The 25,162-nt window shown below is 40.3% G+C and overlaps 1 long non-coding RNA gene across 1 annotated transcript in view; it reads right to left on the bottom strand.

Moving 5' to 3' along the window:
* LOC309501867 overlaps positions 1 to 25,162 on the bottom strand; it is a 166,198-nt gene that overhangs the window by 122,747 nt on the left and 18,289 nt on the right. The gene's annotated exons all lie outside the window — the stretch shown is intronic.

Genomic DNA, 25,162 nt, shown 5'->3' with positions numbered 1-25,162 from the left:
GCTCAAACATAGATATGTATAACCATAATGTTTAATATTTTGGAGCGCGAGCGCGTTTGAATGTATCATATTTTGGAGCGCGATCGCGTTTAAATGTATCATATTTTGGAGCGCGATCGCGTTTGAAAGGAAAAATGCACCAAACATTAGGCTTTATGTTTTTACTATTATCTCATTTCATATCATCATAACGAATGGAAACATTTTAAGTAACATAAGATAATCAATATATTTTTCTCTAGCATTGTAACTGAAATCTTTTGGAAGATTTATAGGCTGCTATAGGTTATTGTTATTATTATTTTATGCAGTACTGCACATAGCTTGTGCCTACAAGGCACAACAAACATGGTGTTCATTATATTATATATTGTTGGAAACATTTGTGTGTGTCACGAACTGCTCCGAGACACGAAGGTTGAGGATCCAAATGCAGCTTTATTAAGGGGTAATCCAAAGACGAAATCCAATAAACAGGCAAAGGGTCAAAACACAAGTAGACAGTCCAAACAAACAAACAAACAAAACAAAACAGGCAGGGGTCAGAGGCAAGAGAGTAATCCAGGGAACAGGCAAGAAATCCAAAAACCAAGAGACATGAAAACCAGGGAAAATGCTCAGAAGTGCAGTGCAACAACATACAAAACTTCGCAGTGTGTGAATGAGTGAACATGGTATAAATAGGTTGAGACTAACAGGGTGATGAGACACAGGTGAAGAGACACAGGTGAATGCAATCAGAGATGATGAGTCCGGGCAGTGAGTTATGGGAAATGTAGTTAGTGAGTGAATAGGAGAGTCTGGTGTGGAGTGCCCTCTGGTGGTTCTCAAGGGCACTCCAGCTGGTGACCGTTACATAGCCCCCCCTTTAAGGAGCGGATTCCAGACGCTCAAAATTCTCCAGGAGGGAGGTGGAGCGGAGGCGGACCTGGGGGCGGGATGGCGGGCCAGGCCCGTGCAGCGGAAGAGGACCTGAAGACTCCGGCAGGGCGGAAGGCCAGGGCGGAGCAGGCTCTGCAGGCGACCAGGGCGGAGCAGGCTGTGCAGGCGACCAGGGCGGAGCAGGCTGTGCAGGCGACCAGGGCGGAGCAGGCTGTGCAGGCGACCAGGGCGGAGCAGGCTGTGCAGGCGACCAGGGCGGAGCAGGCTGTGCAGGCGACCAGGGCGGAGCAGGCTGTGCAGGCGACCAGGGTGGAGACGAGCCTTCAGGCGGCCAGGGAGGAGACGACCTTCCAGGCGACCATGGCACAGGAACAGACACCGGCTCAGGAACAGGAACAGACACAGGGACAGGAACAGACACAGGCTCAGGACCAGACACCGGCTCAGCGGAGACCATCTTGTCCGGAGACACTGGTTCGGCGGTGGCCAACTTGTCCGAAGGCACAGGCGTGGTTTCGGCCATCTTGTCCGAAGACACAGGCGTGGAGTCGGCCATCTTGTCCGAAGACACAGGCGTGGTTTCGGCCATCTTGTCCGAAGACACAGGCGTGGTTTCGGCCATCTTGTCCGAAGACACAGGCGTGGAGTCGGCCATCTTGTCCGAAGACACAGGCGTGGAGTCGGCCATCTTGTCCGAAGACACAGGCGTAGAAAGAGGAAGAGGAACCGATTCAGGCTCAGGATCAGATTCAGGCTCAGGAACAGATTCAGTCTCGGCTGGACGAGACTCTGGATGGGCGGACGTGACGTGAAGCTCTGGCTCGGCAGGACTGACGTGAAGCTCTGGCTCTGGCTCGGCAGGACTGACGTGAAGCTCTGGCTCTGGCTCGGCAGGACTGACGTGAAGCTCTGGCTCGGCATAAGTGACGTGAACAGTCTCTGGATCAGGATCAGCACGCTCTGAGCTTGACGGGACCAGCAGCGAGGGCTTTGAGCTGGGTAGGACCAGCGGCGAAGAGGACTCTGAGCTGGTTAGGACCAGCGATGAAGAGGGCTTTGAACTGGACAGGACCAGCGATGAAGAAGGCTCTGAACTGGACGGAACCAGCGGCGAAGAGGGCTCTGAGCTGGGCAGGACCAGCGGCGAAGAGGGCTCTGAGCTGGACGGAACCAGCGATGAAGAGGGCTCTGTGCTGGACGGGACCAGCAGTGAAGAAGGCTCTGTGCTGGACGGGACCAGTGGTGAAGAGGGCTCTGTGCTGGACGAGACCAGTGGTGAAGGCTCTAGCTTGGCGGGCATGTCGCTTGCTGTCTCAGGCGCGGCGGGCATGACGCTCTCAGTCTCAGGGGCGGCGGGCATGACGCATACTGCCTTGGCTTCGGCAGATTTGGCGTGAAGTGCGGGCTCGGCTGGACTGGCGTGAAGTGCAGGCTCGGCTGGACTGGCGTGACGTGCAGGCTCGGCTGGACTGGCGTGACGTGCAGGCTCGGCTGGACTGGCGTGAAGTGCAGGCTCGGCTGGACTGGCGTGAAGTGCAGGCTCGGCTGGACTGGCGTGAAGTGCAGGCTCTGCCACGGCGGGATGAGGCTCAGGTGTGACTGCGCTGGTGAGCGGTGTTAGCACAGGAGTTGCCAACACTAGAGTGGGCATGACGTGAAGCTCAGGCTCGGCAGATGTGACACCCACAGAAAAAGTTGAGCCACTCAGTTGCAGGGCCAGGTCAACATACTGTTTTAGAGTCCAGCTAGGGTGATAAAGTGGCATTATGGAGCTAAGCGGCTCGGATAGTCCTCCACGAAAAAAGATCATGAGACATAACTCGTCCATACAGGTCAAGTGAGCCAGCTCCAAAAAGTCCATGACGTATACCTCTATTGGTTGGTCTCCCTGACGGAGACGCATGATCTGTGCTGCTGGATTCATGATGGATCTGGGTCTTACTTGGCTGCTGGATCAGTGTTGGCGAAGTTTTCTGTCAAGAACTGCTCCGAGACACGAAGGTTGAGGATCCAAATGCAGCTTTATTAAGGGGTAATCCAAAGACGAAATCCAATAAACAGGCAAAGGGTCAAAACACAAGTAGACAGTCCAAACAAACAAACAAACAAAACAAAACAGGCAGGGGTCAGAGGCAAGAGAGTAATCCAGGGAACAGGCAAGAAATCCAAAAACCAAGAGACATGAAAACCAGGGAAAATGCTCAGAAGTGCAGTGCAACAACATACAAAACTTCGCAGTGTGTGAATGAGTGAACATGGTATAAATAGGTTGAGACTAACAGGGTGATGAGACACAGGTGAAGAGACACAGGTGAATGCAATCAGAGATGATGAGTCCGGGCAGTGAGTTATGGGAAATGTAGTTAGTGAGTGAATAGGAGAGTCTGGTGTGGAGTGCCCTCTGGTGGTTCTCAAGGGCACTCCAGCTGGTGACCGTTACAGTGTGTGTGTGTGTATTCTGTGAATTTTAAAAAGCAATTTTAACCAGAAAAATCTAAAATTTATTCCCAAAATCGTGCAGGCCTAGTTTCTCTTGATACCAGTATGTTCACTTGTTTTCTTTTCTTTCAGGGACCAGATGCAACTGAGTCCTGCTGACTTCAACATTCACACGAGTCTCTGTACATGAACATGGTAAAGTGAAAATCAAACACCTTGGAAATGAAAGGTATGAACAATGTTTTTAGGAATGGCACAAAGGTCTCTGTCTTTGGATCATTGTTTTCAATGTGCTCTTTTGTCATTTGTTGTGTATCTTTGGATTATGTTGTGTTGTAAATAAATCCAAACAATCTAAAAGCCATTCTTTTTTAAATCTCCTCATTCTTTGTGCAAGGTTGCTCTGAATGACAGGGCCTGATCGCTCCTAATAGGGCAGTTAGGGGAGTGTCTTTGTCTTTCTCAGGTGTTAACCCTCTGAGGTCTAAGCTGTTTTCTGGCCCTGGAGGTGTTCTGTCATGCTCTGACATTTGTGCTTATTTCTGTTACTTGTGACATTGTCATGGCTAAAGTCTTATTACACTGTATTTAGCACAAACTCTGCTACAATAATATATCAGCAGCATGTATGTAAAAGTTTGTAGTTTTGAGATAATGACATTTATGTGTGGTTTGTGAAAATACCCCCAAAAATTGTCACTGAAATAAGGCCATGAAACCCATACTGATTATTTCTTCACAAGACTTTTGAAAATTGTATCACGTAGCCTAGAATATTTGCTCCAAAACTATGTGAAAATCACCCTGACTGCTCATTCAGATAAGACAATATATTGATTTAAAATTTCTAAGACGTGTTTTATGTGAGAAAGCCATATGCGAAGAGGCGTGATCATCTCATGAATATGTAAGCCTTCAACACCTGAGAAAGACAAAGACACTCCCCTAACTGCCCTATTAGGAGCTATCAGGCCCTGTCATTCAGAGCAACCTTGCACAAAGAATGAGGAGATTTAAAAAAGAATGGCTTTTAGATTGTTTGGATTTATTTACAACACAACATAATCCAAAAATACACAACAAATGACAAAAGAGCACATTGAAAACAATGATCCAAAGACAGAGACCTTTGTGCCATTCCTAAAAACATTGTACATACCTTTCATTTCCAAGGTGTTTGATTTTCACTTTACCATGTTCATGTACAGAGACTCGTGTGAATGTTGAAGTCAGCAGGACTCAGTTGCATCTGGTCCCTGAAAGAAAAGAAAATCTGGTATCAAGAGAAACTAGGCCTGCACGATTTTGGGAATACATTTTAGATTTTTCTGGTTAAAATTGCTTTTTAAAATTCACAGAATACACACACACACACACAAATGTTTCCAACAATATATAATATAATGAACACCATGTTTGTTGTGCCTTGTAGGCATAAGCTATGTGCAGTACTGCATAAAATAATTATAACAATAACCTATAGCAGCCTATAAATCTTCCAAAAGATTTCAGTAACAATGCTAGAGAAAAATATATTGATTATCTTATGTTACTTCAAATGTTTCCATTCGTTATGATGATATGAAATGAGATAATAGTAAAAACATAAAGCCTAATGTTTGGTGCATTTTTCCTTTCAAACGCGATCGCGCTCCAAAATATGATACATTCAAACGCGATCGCGCTCCAAAATATGATACATTCAAACCCACAGCGCGCTCCAAAATATGATACATTCAAACGTGATCGCGCTCCAAAATATGATACATTCAAACGTGATCGCGCTCCAAAATATGATACATTCAAACGCGATCGCGCTCCAAAATATGATACATTCAAACGGGATCGCCTATGATACATTCAAACGCGATCGCGCTCCAAAATATGATACATTCAAACGTGATCGCGCTCCAAAATATTAAACATTATGGTTATACATATCTATGTTTGAGCAGATTTGAACAGTAAACACGGGTCTAAATAGTATAATATTCACCATATATCTAGCAACAGTTCAACTGCAATGTGAAGTTTATGCAACAATACCATAAACTAATAAGAATTTCTTACCTTACATCTTTCTTGTCTTCAAATCGCGTTCTTCTTCTTCTGAGTTAAATCCAATGTAAGCTCAGACGTGTCTTCCAAACTCGACGAAAAGCAGAGACTTGTGAAGTTTTTTGTAGTTTTGTGTTTGAGGTAACGAGGGCGTTCGCGTCCCATGTGGAGATTTGCATGTGAATCACTTTTGCGCGAGTGGGCGTGGTCGAATTAAAAGTAATTAGCAAGCGTTTGAGATACTGGACATCCTGTTGGTTTTATACAAATTACTTAAACAGAGAATATTTGTTTTCAGTTTGAATCCGATCATTTAAAAGTACACACTTAAATGTGTATAAAGGTATATGGCTCATAAATGTGTGACAAGTATTCGCTGAGTTTTGTTTCAGTTTATAGACGTGCTCAAGAAAAAAAAGTTCACCGCGACGGAGAGGCAGAACGCACACCCTGTTTATTTTCTTTATTTTACAAAAGCACAATGTTTTGATTTGATTGTAAGTGGACACATACAAAAGTAGAAATATCACAGATTCTTTTTTTATATTTCTTTTTTTCTGTATGACCATAAATGACGGAGTAATTTAAGTTTATTGTGCTACAATGTGAAGAAAATCCAGCAAAACGCGGGGGCGCGCTTGCAGTCCTCAGAGGGTTACAGGTAGGGATGCACCGATACCGATACCGATACCGGTATCTGGTATCGGCCTCGATACCACATTTTCTAAAGTACTCGTACTCGTTAAAAGTCCCTCGATACTGGGGACCGATACCACGGTCTGAGAAATGTCTATGTTTGAGCGGCGTGTAAGGGGTTAATCACAGGCGCCGAGTGCCCGCCTCCAGGCACGCCCCCGCAGCTCAGAGCGGGGAGAAGGCGAGGCGAGACGAAACATGTCAGCCGTGTGGAACTATTTCAAAGTGAATGAAGACGACAAAACAAAGGCGGACTGCAAATTGTGCTCAGCGAAATTGTCCAGAGGAGGCTCAAAAGGTAGCGCATTTAACACAAGTAATTTAATCAAGCACCTAAAATCCCAACACGACAACGAGTACAAAGAGTTTACCCACGCTTCTAAACCAACACAACCCACGCTGCAGCAAACTCTTTCAAGACGAGAGAAAATGTCCAGAGACAATCCACGTGCTGTGAAAATAACACAGGCAATTATCGAGTACATTGCATTGAGTGACCAGCCACTCTCGGAGGTAGAAAATGTGGGATTCCTGCGTCTCCTCCATGTTCTGGAGCCCAGATATGATGTCCCAAGCCGCCGCTACATGACTGACACGGAGCTGCCTAAACTACACGACTCCGTGAAAAAACATATCCACAGCCTACTGCAAGCCTCCTCTGCGTTTAGTTTCACCACGGATATTTGGACAAGCAGTGTTAGCCCCGTGTCGCTAATTAGCCTAACCTCCCAGTGGATAGACGAGAGTTTCATGCCGCAACGAGCCATATTACATGCGAAACAATTCCGCGGCTCGCACACCAGCCAGGCTATAGCGCATGTGTTTGAGGAAATGCTCCAGACATGGGGTATACCTAAAACATCAGTACATGACTGTGCTTCGAGATAATGCCAAAAACATGATTAAAGCCATGAATGACGCAGGGCTCCCAAGTCTGCCGTGTGTCGCGCACACGCTCCAACTGGCTGTTCACGAGGGCTTATTAGCACAGAGGAGCATAGCAGATGCTATAGCAGTGGGGCGGAAAATAATTGGGCATTTTAAACATTCCGCCTTAGCCTACTCCCGCCTCGAGGACATTCAGGGACAGCTCAACCAGCCAATAAAGAGACTGCAGCAGGACGTACAGACGCGCTGGAACAGCACGTATTACATGCTCCAGTCCCTCATTGAGCAAAAGCGAGTGCTGGGGGTGTATGTGTCCGAGCATGAACTCCCTGACTATCTCACCGCTCACCAATGGGCTCTTATGGAGAAGACTGTTGCCATCCTCGCCCCCTTTGAGGAACTAACTAAAAAAGTGAGCAGCTACGACGCACTAGCCTCTGATGTCATCCCAGCTGTGACTGTGCTAGTGAGACTTCTAAACAGAGAAACAGACGAGGACCACGGCGTCAAGACAATGAAAGCAACCTTACTGGCAGCTGTCAAGAAGCGCTTCAGTGACGTCGAGACCAACCCACTGTACTTCATCTCCACCATACTTGACCCAAGGTAAAGTCTGTGTGCTATAGGTATTCAATGATAAACTACAGTACTAAATGTAAGATTAATTTCCATCTGAAATATTATATTATATTTTTGTAAATAAAATACACAAATACAAATGTATGCAATATATATAATATGAAATATATTTCCCTTATTACTACCAGAATGGCTGGCATTTGTGACAGTGGTTTAGGGGAAACTAAAATCTGTCCTATTTTTCCACATATTAATACATTCATGAATTTTGTTCAGGTATAAAGATCGCTTTTTCCCCAACAATGCTCCGGAGGCCAAGCTGCACCTGAAGCAGGAGCTGCAGATGATGTCCAGAGCTGAGGCAGAGGGGAGTCGGGCAGAAGCTGCAGAACCTCCTGCTAAACTGTTCCTCAAGGCCCAGGCCAGCACTAGCAGCAGTCTGGACACTGTATTTGAAGAAATCGCTAAGGAGCAGCCCCAGGCAGCACAGCCGCTGGCAGCAGGTGCTGCCATTGAGCTCGACACATACCTCGGAGAGGCCCCAAGCCCTCGTGAAGACAGTCCTCTGAAGTACTGGGGTGTCAACAAAATCAGGTTCCCCACTTTGGCTAAAATGGCCCATAAATACCTCTCAGCCCCATGTAGCAGTGTGGAAAGTGAAAGGCTTTTTAGCTCAGTGTCACACATTATAGATGAAAACAGAAACAGGCTGACTGCTGATAATGCAGAAAAGCTACTTTTCTTAAAAAAAAACCTGCCACTCACTTTTTCTAAATAGGCTCCATTAAGTGAGTCGTCTTAGACTTGATGTTAATACCTACCTCAGTTGCACTGACTGCCACAGTTCTATGTTGGTGGATGTTGTTAGTTTATTCAAATATTGTGCACTAAATAGTAAAGATGTTTATTAATGCCCCTTGTGTCGTCCAAAGCGGCAGAGTTTACAACAAACTGAAAAAAATACTTGAGTTGCACTGTCACTGTTTACATTTTTTTTTATAATTATTTATTCTGTAATATGTTGCATACAACATGCTTTTCATTTTAAATAAATGTTCTTAATTCCAAACTAGTCCCTTGTTTTTTTGTTAAATTATATGACTAAAGCTGTTACCTGTAAATTTAAATCATGTTTTTTTTATTAAGTACTCGGTATCGGTATCGGTATCGGCGAGTACTGAAATGCAAGTACTCGTACTCGTACTCGTTTTCCAAAAAAGTGGTATCGGTGCATCCTTAGTTACAGGTAAATACAGTGTAATAAGACTTTAGCCATGACAATGTCACAAGTAACAGAAATAAGCACAAATGTCAGAGCATGTCAGAACACCTCCAGGGCCAGAAAACAGCTCAGACCCCAGAGGGTTAAAAGACATCGTCTTCCTTTCCATGACCTCGAGATTCTGCAGTTGTGGCTAGTTGTACTTCAACTTGATGTGCAAACTCCCATACAAGTACTACGCGCTAAAGATTACCGCATTTGCAGTGAACACTTTGACAAGGATGACTACACAGACACAACACAGCGGGGCCGGTTGAAGAAAAATGCCATTCCGTGGACGAAGACGGGTGGAACCAGTGTAAAGTGTAAACTTGATTTATCCTTCCATTTGGGCACACACGTCCTCACACACTATGCTCCTCCCACCTGCACACTGCTATTTACCTTTTTCCGGTGTTTCGGTTTATCTGGGGCACGTTCAAGTTCAAAACGGTGCGCAACGTTTTGCTACGGTTTCCGGGTTGAACGTCATGTTTCCTGGAAACGGCATGCACCGGTAACATCGGGCATATTTTGTAGTATTAAACATATATTTATACCGACTTCATCAGGCTCCGAAAAATTCTTCCCAAAGAACACAAAGAATGGCCTTCTCAGCTGCCATAGTTGCAACTCTTGCGTCATCAGAACAGTGTGTTCAACGCATCACCGTTTCTGTTTAAAAAACGTTGTGCAACGTTTTGTCGGGGCTGAACGCAACCCTGGTGACCGTGTTAACTGGTGACCAACTTCCTGTTCAGGTCATCCGCTGCAGATGTGAGCAGATTCGTCGATTCTGAAAGCACAAACTGAAGCGATATTAAGCTGTCTAATAAACGCAGACTTGCTCGTTACATGCCTTTCGTATTCTTGTAAAGATGACAAAGTATTGCTAAGTCATCTTTCCACGGGTTTCGAACGCGTGTTTCCTATTACAAAAACTCACCATGGCGTTATTTTAGAAAATGTATACTACATGGTTTATGATTTCAAAGCACATTACATGGACTCTGTAGTCAGACAATGGTACATAATTGTGGCTAATACAGTTGCATAACAACTGCTATGGTTAAACTGGTTATTAATGAAAACATGGTTCTGTGTCGTCAGATACTAGCTGATGTCTCAGGTGATGAATATAATAACGTTATTTACATGTTGCTTTCGACGTTATTTTATCCTAAAATTAATTTAGAAACATATCTGACTTCATTTACTTTGTCGTTGTAATACTGAATGAAATGTAAACGTCACATTGTAGTCGAAATTATGCTTATACACATTAACTGGTAACTTGTCACTTGCGTTCAAAAGCTCTATATAAACAATATAAACTTTGTCCTGTAGTCGAAACGTTTCACATACATGCTTCTGTGTGAACGTTGTACCTTGTGACTTACGTTCAGTAGGCGATATATCAATTATTTAAAAAAGAATATATATATATATAGCCTATAGGTAGGTTTGATTATATGATTAGAAAAATCACACTGTCACAAGTAAGGAATCCCATTCACATAGCTAAACACTGGTATTGCATAGCGACGCCCCGTAGCCTAGTATAACACCATATGTTGTGATCCAGTGGTTTACTGGCAAACATTCTTACATTGGCAGGCTTCCCACATACATTTGTTTTACCAATTGTAAAAAAAAAAAAAACCTATCCAGGAGAACCCTTGAAGTGTAGCCCATTTAAAGAGAAACATTTAAAGAACACCAAAAACACTACTAGGCTACGAATAGTCATCATTTGTAAACTGACACAAATGTGAGATGGGTCATTTTGCCCATGCAACCTCTTAGCCACAATGTTTACATATGAACACCTCCAATGCAAAAGCCTCTAAAACACACCTATGTCAAAAATGAGATAATAATTTTGAGTGAATGCTCTCCGCACATAGTATACGTTTATCAAATGCTTTCACTTCAAACTCACTATATCCCAGCCTCAGCCTATTTAGAAATGTCGGTACTTAGGTAGAAACCTATACATAGGAGCCTGATAAAAATGTTAATATTAAAGAAAAACGTTAGACGGACTTAGAGGCTTCATATAGGTAATCACATTTACCAACATTTTCAGTCAATGTATGGAGGACCAAACCTGCAGAAATTAAAAATGAATAGATAAATAAATAAATAGATAAATAAATGTGATAAATAGATAAATAAATGTGATAATAGGAAAATAAAGAAATAAATAAACGACTTGATAAAATAAATATGATTAATTTTTAATCAAATTAATTTTTGTATTATTTTTTCCCCTTAATGTATTATTTTCTGCTTTTATAAATTTTTTAAAAATCGTTTTAACTTTTATTTATTCGTTAATTTATTATTTATTTATTTCTATATTTTTTTCTTACATTTATTGTTTAGATTTATGTATTTATGCATTCATTTATTTATAGATTTATTTATTTATTGATTCATTTATTTTTACATTTCTTTGTCTTGTATGATAATTAGGTGGGTTGGTCTTGCTTACCATTGGTTCATCGTTGATTGAGGCGCTTGCTCGATTACTCTGGCTTTGTAGTGACGTCGGGTGGTGGTGACAGGTGTGTACTATGGCGGACGTTTTACAAATAGCTAGAGCAGTGGTTCTCAAACTTTTTACACCAAGTACCACCTCAGAAAATATTTGGCTCTCCAAGTACCACCATAATGACCAATATTCAAATACAGTAGCGTAGTAGGCCTAACTATTCAGCTACAGTTATGCACAGCTCAAAAAACCAGGCAGTTTTATTTATAATAAGAATATTTATTGTTGTCAGCCACTTTAAACATTGTAACAACACAGTTTTAACATCAACACTGCACTGTGTGCTGCTTACATACAGGTAATTTGAAATATACAGGTAATTGAAAACCAACCATCCACTGGGTGTCTGGGTGTCATAAACCCAGCGTCTGACGTCGACGGTTCCACACTCGATGACGACGACGATACTGAGAGGGATAACGACGATGCTGAGAGGGATCACATAAGTAGTTTCAGCTTCGTGTTATTATTTCTGGAAAAATAGTTGACGCTACAAAATATTTCGGCATAATGCGATTAGGTGAAAATTACTTACAATTCTCCAGCTAATCTGCCACATCCCGTAGCAAACTGGACAACGAATAATTTCTTGCGCCATTTTTTTATTTTTTGAAAAATCTCCTCTCTATTAGCTAAGCCTGACGATTCTATTCGTGAGCTCTCAACCGCTCTCAACCAATGATGCACTGAAGCTACACAAGGACCGCCTTCCTCATTTCCATGTTACACAAAGAAATGTAAAAATAAATGAATCAATAAATAAATAAATCTAAAAATAAATACATGTGGAAATAAATAAATCTATAAATAAATGAATGCATAAATAAATAAATCTAAACAATAAATGTAAGAATAAATATAAATATAAATAATTAACGAATAAATAAAAGTTAAAACGATTTTTAAAAAATGTAAAAATGTATAAAAGCAGAAAATAATACATTAAGGGGAAAAATAATACAAAAATGAATTTGATTAAAAATGAATCATATTTATTTTATCAAGTCGTTTATTTCTTTCTTTCTTTTCCTATTATCACATTTATTTATCTATTTATTTATTTATCTATTCATTTTTAATTTCTGCAGGTTTGGTCCTCCATATCAATGCTCCACAAAATGTGTCTCTACAAAATACAATGGGTTTGTACAAGGAACTGACACCACAAAAATAAAACAGTTCCAAATATATATTTATGTCAATGCTTTAATTTGTAAGCAAATAATGCTACAGAATTATGTGTACACAGTCAGATGTGATTCATTTCATGGATTTTATTATTGCATTGTTAGAAAGTCAATTACAATGACCAATTACATCTGATACAAAGCAGAGTACAGACATACGAAAAACTGTTTCAAAATAAGGAAAGGAAAGTAGTGAGACAATGGTGACAAAAAAAATAGGTCTACACACAAGCAGGACAAAGGAAATCGTCATCAATGGGAGGCTGGCCAACACAGTTCCAATGAAACCACAGGTCACACGTGCTACATTGAATCTGAAGGAAACATTAGTGAGTGAAAGTGTTCTGTAGCCTATATATTTAGACACATGTGGAAAAGTCCTAATGTTTTATGCTTACCCACAGCTCATGGTAAGTATGCTTCGCCACAAGCCCTACAGAGCTCTGACATGTCATCTGTGTAAGAAAGTAAGTGTTGAATTAATGGACAAAATAGCATTGCGCTCAAACGCAAAATATTTTTTTTTTACTTACCAGTGTCATGGATGAGCCTTTTGGCTATTCCCATCCTTACTGACAGTATGCCCTGAACATTTGTTTTAAATGTTGTAGGGTCATTTAAAAGGACACTTTCAGCTAGCTGTTACAAGAACAAAATGATCTTTACAATATAAAAGTAATATATAGCTGACAACAAATACAAAACATGCAGTTAAACTTACTTTGCACATAAGAAGTGGATGCTCTATTGTGGCACATGCCCACTCTGATACATTGACACCCTTCTGTCTCATGAAGGCTCTATAAATTGCACATGTAAATCATTAATTGAATTCACTAATAGAAGCAAATAATGATTAAAAAACCACTTACCTAGTTACATCACAGCATTTCTCAATGTCCTGTGACTTGGCCCCAAATGGGGCATGTACAGGGATCGCTTTTCCTTTGGATAAATAACCTTGATAATGCAATAGCACACATGTAAAAAATGTGTTGATCTTAATAAGGAATAGTTGATGCTATGATGTTGTGAGGCACTTACAATGAGTGTCCAGTGCTTGTTTAAACACAAGCCTCCAACTAGCACATCATAATCCAGTGGATCCAGCTAAAACAATGCAGATGGCTGTCAAGGTATACACCTTTCCACATGGTCAATAAAGCATGATAGGGTGCTTACCTTCCTCAGTCCTTTTTTAGTTTCTTGCCAAATGGCTTTCATTTGGTAGGAGTCTACTACAAAGCCTCTTCTGGACTCTGTAGTGTACTGCTTTACCAAGCTGGTGAGGTATGCATTTACTATCTAAAAACAGTAGCATATTAATAGTCATCTTTATGTATATTTCTATACAGGCAATACAAACCCATTTGATAATAAGGAAACATAATAACCTCATTTTCTAGCTCCTTCCCAGTTGCTAGATGAAGCCTCAAATTTCTTGAAAAGATTTTGTAGGGCCCCATCAAGCTCCACAAAACACCCTTTTCCCCCCAGCCCAGATAGCCTCTATCACTAAAATAAATAAAATAATATATTAATATACAATGAAATGATTGTATTAAATTTTAAAAAGGTAACCAACAAAACTTACGCCTTTCTGATGCATCAAGTGGTGTACCACTTGGAGCCTGTGTGGAACAAAAATGAAACGTTCAGTTAATGTTATTTAGTGGACAATTTGAGGGTAATATCTTACATAGCATATTTTCCACTTACATAAGAGTGCTGCTGAGATGTTCCTTCTGCTGTTCGTTTATACTGTACAGTGCATGCAGGTGGGGACTGGAGTGACTTTGCAGGTGGGGACTGGAGTGACTCTGCAGGTGGGGACTGGAGTGTGGGGACTGGAGTGACTCTGCAGGTGGGGACTGGAGTGACTTTGCAGGTGGGGACTGGAGTGACTCTGCAGGTGGGGACTGGAGTGTGGGGACTGGAGTGACTTTGCAGGTGGGGACTGGAGTGACTCTGCAGGTGGGGACTGGAGTGTGGGGACTGGAGTGACTCTGCAGGTGGGGACTGGAGTGACTTTGCAGGTGGGGACTGGAGTGTGGGGACTGGAGTGACTCTGCAGGTGGGGACTGGAGTGACTTTGCAGGTGGGGACTGGAGTGACTTTGCAGGTGGGGACTGGAGTGACTCTGCAGGTGGGGACTGGAGTGTGGGGACTGGAGTGACTTTGCAGGTGGGGACTGGAGTGACTCTGCAGGTGGGGACTGGAGTGACTCTGCAGGTGGGGACTGGAGTGACTTTGCAGTTGGGGACTGGAGTGACTCAACTGTGCATGTACTGTAGGAGGGCACTGGACAGGAATTACCATGGTAGCCATTTTAGGCCATTTGTGTGGCAACCTGGGCTCTGGCTCAATGTAACCGCTAAGGTGGTCCACATTTACCTTTAATATGGCATTTCCTTTCTCTGGAACTAGGTCCACACCTTTACCCTCAATGTTAGTAATGGTAAAAGGACCCAGCATGGCACTACCCATTTTTCCTCCTTTTCGCTGTTCCTCTCGAATATTTTTGCGCAACACTTTGTCTCAGACTTCAAATCTGTCCTCCTGCCCCTGCCGAGCCTCCTTCTTCCTTACCTTTTCACTGACCTTTTCAACATTCTCCAAGACCACATTGTGCACTTTTGGCAGGTCTTGGAGGCCAGTTGTCAAGGATTGGGATGCCACTGTTCTCTCCACCTTATCATCATTTATCTGAAAAATACAAAACACAAACACTCCTAAAATTAGTGATATCAGCAGTGAAAGATTTAGTATACAGAAGATGCATCTGACATTTACGAACCCACCTCATAATTTTCAGAAAGCTCTGAAGGGTATCTTGCCTCCCAACCAAACATCAGATAATATGGAGAGAACTGTGTTGTGAGCTGCTTTTTGGTCCGAACTGCAAATAAAGTTGCCTTCAGGTGTTGGTCCCAGCTCTCAGCATTTGAACCCACCAACTTTGTTAGAACTCTGAAAGGTAAATAATGTTATCCTTGTTACTATCTCTGTTAAGATTATGCAGCTTAACAATCCAGGTAAGCATCACACTTTTGAATGGTTCCATTCATTTTCTCCACAAGGCCATTGGTTTGTGGGTGGTATGGAGAGCACAAGCTCCTTTTAATACCCAACCTCTGACAAAGGTCAAAATTAATCAAAAATAATGTAGACCTTCTGGCCTGGCATTCAGGGCACTGCGCTATCTACAAGGTTTAATGTATTGTGTACAGTGCTTTGGGTTTAAAATAATGTGCCAAAAATAATTAAGCTTGAATAAAACTCACCCATTTGCGGATGTCCTCTTCCAATCCAGGCCAGTAGAATCTGGTGCTGATGGCGTCAACAGTTTTCTCCATACCACAATGACCCCCCTGATCACTGGCATGAAGGCTAACAAAAACATAATTTGCCTCCTCTGGTGACGTGACCACTTTTGCCAAATGTTCGCCTCGCTTACGCCTCTGGCATACATAGTGAAGCACGCCATCTAATGTGGATAACACAAAGGCTCAGATAACTTCCTGTGCTTGTTCCACTAAAATGGCAATTTCCTTTCTCTATAATTGCTTACCTTTCATTATATAGCTTTCAGCTCTTCTTTTAATAATGAACTTCTCCTGTTTGGAACATCCAGGAGGATATGTTCCATGGAGAAGAACATTTTTGAGCTCCCTCACTTTTACAGGATCCATCTAAAGTAGTACCCTTCTTTAGCAATGCCCATATTTTTCATTTATATATTTATAGTACACTGTAAATCTACATGCCTTACCTTCAGTCACCTCTTGGCACTATCAGCACTATACACGTTCTCTCATTAAATCACAACTATCCACGTTTACTCAGTTAATCACCACAACTCTCTACACAAAGTTGTGTGAAAGGGTGAAATGTATGCTTGTCAAGTGATTGATTCATTTTTGATAATATGGAGCATCTGCATGTGGTAATTGGCTATTATGTAAATAGAATCAAACTGGCAACTTAACGATTTTAACAAGGATGCATCTCCTAAATGATTAGTACCTTGGCAATTATTAGACAGCTGATTTGAAGACAAGCAACTTGTCAAGGTTTGCTAGGCCTTTTTGAGCAAACTACCACTTTTTGTAGGATTGTAACATGTCATTAAAGTGTAATAAAGCAGTCAGATTTAATGACATCCTGACAGAGGATTTAATCAAATGTTGAAACCCAGGGATGTGGTACTGCCATGTAAGTGTGTAACATAGGCTTTATAAAATTTGCAATGAACATAGTGAACATAGACACCACTACAAACAACAAATTAGATATATGCAACATTTCTCTTGCAGTAATAACAATGTGTAATAATAATAGGTTGCAGTACTTTTCACTACAGTATACTGTACTTTGTATACATTTTTTCTATGGCATACATGCCAACCCTCCCGATTTTTCCGGGAGACTCCCGAATTTCAAAGCCCCTCCCGAAAATCTCCCGGACCGACCTTTCTCCCGAATTTCTCCCGATTTCCACCTGGACAACAATATTGCTACACCATCCGTTAAAATGAAGTTAATTCGGCCAGCGCTCATACCTGTATTTACATCCTGTTTTCGGTTGAAGTCCAAAGTAGTCGATTGTCGAGTTCACGCGCGTGATCATAGGTAACTAAACATATGCGCGTGAACTCGACAATCGACTACTTTGGACTTCAACCGAAAACAGGATGTAAACACAGGTATGAGCGCTGGCCGAATTAACTTTATTCATATCTTTCACATCTACTGCAGTCAGATTCACCCGTGTTAACTCTAAAGGAATCACTCACATGACCTGTGCACTTGTAATGTAAACTTGCACTTGTAAAAGCAGGTTTAAAATATGCCCCATTGAAGTCAACAGGGTGCAAATTTTAAAAAGAGGATAACACGGTGTAGGCAACACCGATTTTTGTCATTGTTCTCTGTATTGACAGCACTCCAAATTTACAACAAAATGAGCTCAATGTTAAAATTGACCGGAGTTCTCCTTTAAGGAAATGAATTTGTCAAATAAATCCCCCCCCCACCATTAAAGGTCATGACAATGTTGTTTTCCTTAATATGTGTCAGCAGCATTTTGATTGTTCATATGAAATATATTTGGATAAATAAATTACATATTTTAGTTATAACATAATGCAGAAGTTAACACAGGCACATTGCCTTGAAAGTGCTAAATGTCTTCCCAGATTTATTGCACCTGTGAACAATGATTTAACTGGGAATTTGTTGGCCAGTGCTTGCGTTACAAAAAAATTGTACTGGCACCAATGTTATAATGCAATCACCTCTAAAATGAACAACAGCTGTATATATTTTCTTACAGCAAAATTAAAAAAAATGCATAAACCATTTTAAGTGGTTTAAAGGGTTGGATGGTGAAAAACTCCCATGAGACGTGTCACTTACTCACAATTATTAGACATTTTTCATGGCCTTTAATGTTGTTTTTAATGGGCTTTATAACATACAATTGGAACCCTTACAGTGTAAAAATGTTCCATTTCTACATGTAGTATTGGATACATACTAACATGTAAGAACACCCTTGACAATGTACCGCTACATCACAACATATAGACTTACTGGTTATTATGGGGCGTCCTTCCTTATATACATTACCACTGTTTCATTACTGTCCACAGTGTGTCTTTTTTGTAAATGTATGATCAAACCATATGATCCTTTAACCTAGTCATTTACATTTTTCAAGTGCTACCACCCTTAACACAGTTTAATGTTGTTTTGACCGAAAATTCAGTGAATTAACAAGTTTCTAAAATGCTAATATTGTGTTTTCACACAATTACAAATGCTTAAACACAGCATGTCAGAAATTAATACCTATGTTCAAGACTGTAAATATAGTATAAAGCCTCTACTTCAGCAACAACAGTAGATCAGAAGTACTGAAAAAAATATGCTTAAAATATTGAGACACCTGATAAGCCGTTTTAGATAACGTCACATTGTAGATCAGTGGTTCTCAACCTTTTTTTGGCCAGCCAATATCCAGGTCCCTGACGCTAAACGCATCTTGTTGTCATGTAAGGGCCCTGTTCATGTTGGACAGACAGTTTAATTGCATTTTGTGTCTGTCAAGAGGCACAAAGAGATTCTTTATATGCCCCCATAACTGCCGTTTTAGCTGAGTGGGAGCTCTGGGCATTAGCTGTAGCAGCTCGTTGTTGCTAGCACCAATCCGGTTCGGGGGTTTTTCTATAGACAGTACTCACAAAGGTATAACGATCAAGATTAACTTAAAAATTGCCCGGAGTTCTCCTTTAAGGCTCCATGCATGTCTCAGGTCTACCAGTCAAATTTTTCTACTAAAACTAGAGTAGCAGCAATTATCATTAAGAAATCTGTCCCCTTTATACATAAACAGTTAAGGATGGGAATGGCAGGTACTTGGTCGTGTGTGGGGAAATAAATTCATTACCCATCACTTTAGTGAATGTTTATGGTCCTAACTTCGACGACCCTTCATTTTTTGAAAAAGTCTTTAAGATCATACCAGACTTTACGCATTCACGAGTCATCATAGCAGGTGATTACAATTGTGTGTTAAATGCTAGGTTAGACACGCATCCCTGTCGAACCATAACAAGTAAATCGGCTGGTGTACTAAGCAATTACATGCAAAAGTTAAATTTAATAGATAGCTGGAGAGCTTTGCATCCCACGGATCATGACTTTTCATTTTACTCCTCAGTCCATAAAACATACTCAAGAATTGACTTTTTCCTAATAGATTCAAGATTGTTGCAAAGTGTAGTTTCAACTCAGTATCATAATAGATTATTATCAGACCATGCCCCTGTTTCTCTTAATTTAAAAATACAATTTAGTAGAGGAAATTATGCCTGGAAATGTGATAATATGTTATTAAATGATGTCAAATTTTGTGAATATATTTCGAACAAGTTTACATTATTTTTTAGAAAACAACGATAAAGGAGATGTATCTGATTCGGTCCAATGGGAGGCAATGAAGGCAGTTATTAGAGGTGATATTATAGCATATCAATCTGCAAAGAATAGAGAGAATAGGGCCAAACTGAATGATACTGACACAAATAACACATATAGAGATGGAATACAGATCAACCAGTTGCGAGACTATTCTTAAGAAAATAGTTGCGCTGCGAAGTGAATATAACTCTTTTCTTTCTAAGAATATTTCAAGACAACTCATGTATATCAGACAAAGGCAGTTTGAAATGGGTGATAAACCCCAAAAACTACTTGCACGCCAATTAAAGCATTCTCAGGCAACTTGTGCAATACATATAATAAAATCTGATAATGGGAAGATAATTGTTGATCCTGAGGAAATTAATCGTTGCTTCGCTGATTTCTATAGAGAGGTATATGAATCGAAATTTGATACAAGCTTGGAAGTAATAGAATAAAAAAAATTCTGATTTGGACCTTCCCATTCTTAGAACCGAAGCAAAACAACTTTTAGACAAAGAAATCACACTGGAAGAAATAAATGAAGTAATATCTCAGTTACCTAATAATAAGGAGAGCGCTTTAGGAATAATCCTGTACTCTTAATCCAAGGATTGATTAAAAAATGCAACAACAGATTGTAAATTTCCACCAACAATGTACAGAGCGAGCATAGTATTAATTCCAAAACCAGAACGGGATAAATTGCAGATGTCTTCCTATCGACCGATTTTCCTTATTCCCATTGAATCTAAGATTATAAGCAAAATTCTTGCGAATAGGTTGAAGAAGTACATTTGTTCAATAATTCATTAAGACCAGACTGGTTTTATGCCCAATAGGCATATATATATATTTCAATTTGAGATTGTCATGGTCGGACAAAACTGGAAACAGTTGCAGGTTCTCAAAAGTGTTTATTAAGCTCAAAAAGGGTCAGACAAATAGTTCAGAACAACGGAGGGCGGCGACTCAGGCTCGTGCAGGGACTTGATGGTCTGTGGTGCGCTGGTGCTGTGACGGTGATGAATCCCGATCCCGGTGCTGGAGTGCGGTGAGCCCAATGACAAAGAACAGGAACGGCAGGAAGACACGGCAGGAAGACACGGCAGGCGAACAAAGACACGGCAACTCCACGGGAAACACAGACACGGCAAACACAGGACCTCAACAAACAATCCGACACTGGAACAGAGAATGGTGTGAGTATATATAGGGAATGGAAATGAATAGCAGCTGTGAACAGTGATTGATGATGATGATGATCAGCTGGAGCGCTGACAGACACGTGAGCGGGACAACGCCCACTCACACATAAACAACAACGACACGAGGCAAGAAGGAAACAATGCATTCAACAACCGTGACAGAGATGGCTGTTTAGCATAATTTATAACAAGAAAAACTTAAAGACATGTGTAATTTCACTAGACGCTCAACGAGCCTTTGACCAATTAGAGTGGAAATATATGATTGCTGTTTTAAAGGAATTTGGATTCGGTTCAGAATTTGTTAAATGGATTGAAACTATTTATGCACATCCAGTAGCTTCTGTTATTACTAACCCAGACATTTCAAACTCATTTCAGTTATCTCGTGGCACAAGACAGGGATGCCCCCTATCTCCTTTTTTGTTTGCCATATCGATGGAACCATTGGCAGCAAGGATCAGGCAACATCTTAACATAGCGCCTATAATGATCGAGGGCAGACCCCAACATCTTTCACTGTATGCGGACGATGTTCTACTGTACATTTCTAAACCTGAAATGTCTATTCCACCATTACTTGAGCTTATTGAAAAATTTGGCAGTTTCTCTGGATTCACGATAAATTGGGAAAAAAGCGAATTAATGCCAGTCATTGACGATCTAGATACAAATGTTTTAGCCAGCACCAAATTTAAAATTGCAAACAACTCCTTTAAATATTTGGGTCTGGTGATCACTAAAAACCCTGAAATGTTATTAAAGGAACCGTATGTAAGAAATGTATTTCAATTAATCATAAAATGGCCCTGATATGTCACTAGACATTAAGAAATCATGTTCATTTCAAATACTTATATCACTGACAACAGTAGTCCGGCCAGGATATTGTCATTTAAAAGTGAAGTTGCAGCCCTCAACTGATGTTGATGTTGTCATCTTGTGTTTTTGGCCTGATGCTCCACCCTCCACCTATCTACCAATCACGAAGTCAGTAGTGTTTCGGCATCCGGGTTGCCAGCTCTGCTCTAGTTACCACAGCTGCAGCTACAAACGTGTCGGATAATAAATGTCTAACGTTACGAAACCTAAAAGACCTCGTTATGAATCCGAAATACGTCGTGACAAAGTCAGAAAAAAAACGTACTGTGAAGGACTCGTCACTTGCCATTGGAAGCTCCTTGTAGCAGCGTACGTTCCTGCTGGATCCTGCAGCCTAACTGGCAACCTCGAGTCAGGGGGGAGGGGGAGGGGGAGGGGGAGGGGGAGGGGATACACCGCTCTACAGTAATTTGAAAGTGATTGCAGTACCAGTTTTGGCCACAATCTTACATACGGTTCCTTTAAAATTGAATTGGAAAAAGAAAATTTATCAGCTTAAAGATATCATTTATTGGAAGACTCTCCCCATGTCCATGGTAGGCAGGATAAATGCTATAAAAATGGTTGTACTTCCAAGATTTTTGTATGTATTTCAATGTATTCCTTTCTTTATCCCCCTTTATCATTTTAAACAGCTAGAATCTATTATAACCAGCTTCATTTGGGCCAACAAGACAGCCAGGATCAACAAGACACATCTAAACAAACTTAAGGATCAAGGAGGGTTTGGGCTTCCCAATTTTAAATATCATTATTGGGCAGCTAATTTAAATACTTTAGCATGTTGGAGAAAATCTGGGTTGGTGGAGTTAGGTGACAAGCCAGAATGGTTAACAATTGAAAAAGCCTGTTGTAATAAGACTTAATTAACGGCTCTGCTTAATAGTCCCATTAAAATTGATGTCAAGAGTATCAACGGAAACATAGTTATTTCTAACTTAATTAAGGTGTGGAAACAAATTAAAGTATATTTGAAAATTACAGATATATATCTGGACACTCATATATTTGTAATAATCATGCTTTTCCTCCGGGGTTACACGATAAGCTGTTTTATCAATGGAAACACATGGGTATAGTAACAATTCAGGATCTTTATAGGGAAGGTACATTTAGCTCTTTTGAACAGCTAAAACAAAACTATGCTATTGTTTCTGCACATTTTTTCCGTTACTTGCAAGTTAGAGATTTTGTTAGAAAGCACATTCCAAACTTTGAAATTTTGAATTTGAATCCCACCTTAGAGAGAATTGTTAATGTTAACCCTGGTATGAGTGGTAGTGTGTCAAACTTTTACAAATTACTGCTAGAAAATGTGGACAATAACACAAAGAAAATAAAACAAGACTGGGAGGAGGAAATTGGTCTAAACATTCATGAAAACATGTGGGATGAGTGCTTGAGAAACATACATGCATGTTCTTTGAATGCTAGACATAATCTGATTCAGTTCAAGGTAATTCATAGGCTTCATTATTCTAAGTCAAAACTTCATACAATTTATCCCACAATTTCTCCACTCTGTAATGAGTGTAAAATGTAAGAAGGCACACTGTTTCATTCTTTATGGTCATGTAGTAAAATTCAGCCATTTTGGAAATGTATATTTAAATTTCTTTCTGAAGCAAATTCTATTGATTTGGAGCCTGAGCCTTGCACTGGACTTTTTGGAGCAGAGAATGCTTTTTGCAATAAATATCAGACACAGGCCATTTCTCTGTGTATGATGCTTGCAAAATGACTTATTTTGCAGGTGTGTAAAGCAGATTCTGTACCCACTTTTGAGATGTGGGCTAGTGAAATATGTTGCACTTGGAAGAACTGAGATTTATATTAAAAGACAAACTATCCATTTTCATTAAGATTTGGAAACCAAAAAGAAAATTCTTAAAGGTGGACTGAACAAGCTTTATGTGTATTATTATTATTATTATTATTATTATTATTTATGTTTTACAACTACTTTAATTTAACTGTCTGATTATACATTATTTAAATTTCTGTTGTTGTCGTTCACTAAGATAAAAGATTGTGTATGTTCACTCTTTGCTCATGTACAAAATGTTTTTGTTTGTAGAGCATTTGAAGAAACCTTCTACAATCATTGCAATATGGCGGCGGCGGCGGGTTCTAATTCAAGTACCTAGCACAATGTAGCATGTACAATGGTACTGCTTATAAAGTATATTTAGATATTTACATGTATAGTTACTATTTTGGTGTCATTGTGCATGTTTGTTGTCTTTAAGAAAATGAAAATAAGGGATAAAAAATAAAATAAAAAACTCTTATGCTCACAGATGATGTGGTGGTTGAGCGCACTCAGGCGACCGTTATGATTATTACATTTGAATGAATAGAGTTCGGGATCGTTACCTCACGTCGCAATGCATTGTGGGAATCACGGTACGGAATTTAGATGTACTGTATAGTAGCGTATAATAGGCAGTAGCAGTGTTGTTTTTGGCAGCCCTTTTAGTTTTAGTCTTAGTCTTTTGGACGAAAATGCTTTTTAGTTTTAGTCACATTTTAGTCACTTATAAACTTCATAGTTTTCGTCAAATTTTAGTCGACGAAAACGGAAAAAGGTTTTAGTCAAGTTTTAGTCAATTTTAGTAAAAAAAACAAATTATTTTAGGTTAAAAAGTATTGGAAATGGGCTTAGGTTTGACAGGTTGTAGCAAGTGTTGCAGTTTTTATAACCCCTGAAATGATGACTTCTGGTGAATATTGTGGAAACTAATTGATACATTTAGATTAATATATTTCATACCTTATAACATTATAATACAACTTATTAGGCCTATACATTTATAGAATAGCAAAGTAGGCCTAATCAATATACAAGACTGAACCACATAGATTTTAAATATAAAGGCTATCATGATCATTTTGCCAACAATGAACCATGGATTTGTTTAGTTTATAATACGTTTTATTTTTAACTTAAACAAATACAACATATAACATTCAAAACTCACCGGCTTAGACTGCATCTGAAGAAAAATAAACAACAGTTTTCTGTAGCCTTGTGTGCGAACTTATTCAATAGAATTATTAGATTATCTTCTGATGCGTGCTGCTTAATATCACACACTCCGCCGTGACAAACAGAAAAAACGCGACGGCATATGGTACAATTGGCCTTGTATTCATTGTCCCTCACGCATTCCAGCCACGGGTAGTCATTTTCCCATTCAATTTTACATTTCTGTGCTCTTTTCTTTTTCGCCGGCTGCTCGGAGGTAGTCATTTTTACATTTCCCGCTGTTGTCACTTGTCGTCATCGTTGCTACGATACGTGACTCACAATGCGAAACGACCAATTAAAAGGGCATTCTCTGATGATGTTCCAAGATGTTAAAAACGCTACGCTGATCATAGACAAACAGGGGGAGAAATTAGCATCTACCGCACCGTCGGGTTTTTTTTCTCATAGCGTACAAATGTCTTCGTTCATAGTCTGACATATTAGAAGCTATGTGTCTGTCATGGATTTGCACTGAATTGATTCTCAAAAATACGGAACAAAGTGCGTTCCGTATCAGTTCAATATGAA

Source organism: Leuciscus leuciscus, assembly GCF_965113295.1.
Source record: "Leuciscus leuciscus genome assembly, chromosome: 6".
Classification (NCBI taxonomy): domain Eukaryota; kingdom Metazoa; phylum Chordata; class Actinopteri; order Cypriniformes; family Leuciscidae; genus Leuciscus; species Leuciscus leuciscus.
This window is presented reverse-complemented; position numbering and strand designations above follow the sequence as displayed.